Below are 1,278 nucleotides of genomic sequence, written 5' to 3'. Positions count from 1 at the left end.
GTCGGTGCTCACTTCTGTAGCACACAGTCCAAAACTGGAACGGTAGAGAGAAGATCAGCATGGCCCTTGCACAAGGACGACAGGCAAATTCGTGACGTGTGCCATATTTTTAAGTTACCATAACAGGGCACCTGTACTAAGCTTTTTCTTTTGGGCCACTCACCAACTCCCATGACACGGAGACTTCTTATTAGTTACGGATGTTTAGCCTGCTGAGGCTTGTTTCTAGCTAGCTTTTTTTTTTTTTTTTTTAACTTAAATTAACCTGTTTCTCTTTATCTACCTTTGCCTCGGGGCTTTTTACTTTTCTTTCCTTCTGGGTGTCTTACTTCCCTGCTTCTGGTCGTGTCTGGCTGGCGGCTGCCTGGCTTCCCACCCTGGGTATGTCCCTCTCTTCTCATTCTCCTCTTTCTTCTTTTTTTTCTCCTTCTTCTCTTGAGCCTAGATTTCTCCTCCTACTTTGTAGATGGAAGTTTCTCTGGTCCTGCCTTGCTCAGTGGCTGCTCGGTCCTGAGTAAACATGCAGAGGCTTATATTAATTATAAACTAAATTATCAACTAGTTCTTATAACTTAATTCAACCCATTTCTATTCATCTATATGTTGCCACATGGCTGTGGCATTACTGGTCTGCTGGCATCTTGTTGCTCCTTGAGTGGTGGGGCTGGCATCTCTCCTCCTGCCTGCCTCTTTCCTGTGTCTCTGCTTGGGTTTCCAGCCTGCCTTCCTATAGGCCAAAGCAGCTTATTTATTAACAAATGGGAACAACATATATTTACACCCCACAGCACTACTTATTCTCTCTGCTGCAAGCCCCGCCTGTCCTTTCTCCTGTCTAGCTATTGACCGTTCAGCTGTTTATTAGACCAATCAGGTGCCTTAGGCCAACAAGGTTAAACAAATGCAACACATCTTTACACAGTGAAACACACATCCTTACATTGTTAAACAAATGTAGCATAAACAAATGTAACACACCTTTATACTGTTAAATACTCCACAGCATAAACAAATGTAACACATCTTTGCCTATTTAAAATAATATTCCACAACAGGCCCCCAAAACTTAATAGGCCCCCAGACCTTAGTACAACTGACTCCATGATAGAAATATCATTTGGGCTGTAAAACTCAGCACATAGACAGCACCTCCTGCCAAAAGTGAAACAAAGATTCAATCCATCAAAGTCCATAGTTCTGGGAAAGTCTCTAAATGTGCTAACCTTGCTTTCTGGCTTTTGTAGTTTGCTTTTGGCTAACTGTTATTCATAACTGAAA

The 1,278-nt window shown here is 42.3% G+C and overlaps 1 non-coding gene across 1 annotated transcript; it reads left to right on the top strand.

Annotated features, from left to right (window-relative positions):
• The first annotated feature begins 4 nt into the window (after positions 1 to 4).
• LOC121827686 (U6 spliceosomal RNA) lies at positions 5 to 111 on the top strand. Its single transcript, XR_006070004.2, has one exon. It is a non-coding gene; the product is annotated as a U6 spliceosomal RNA (small nuclear RNA).
• Positions 112 to 1,278: the final 1,167 nt, after the last annotated feature.

The sequence above is a fragment of the Peromyscus maniculatus genome, chromosome 2, assembly GCF_049852395.1.
Source record: "Peromyscus maniculatus bairdii isolate BWxNUB_F1_BW_parent chromosome 2, HU_Pman_BW_mat_3.1, whole genome shotgun sequence".
NCBI lineage: Eukaryota > Metazoa > Chordata > Mammalia > Rodentia > Cricetidae > Peromyscus > Peromyscus maniculatus.
Note: the sequence above shows the minus strand (reverse complement) of the source record. Positions and strands in the feature narration are given on the sequence as shown.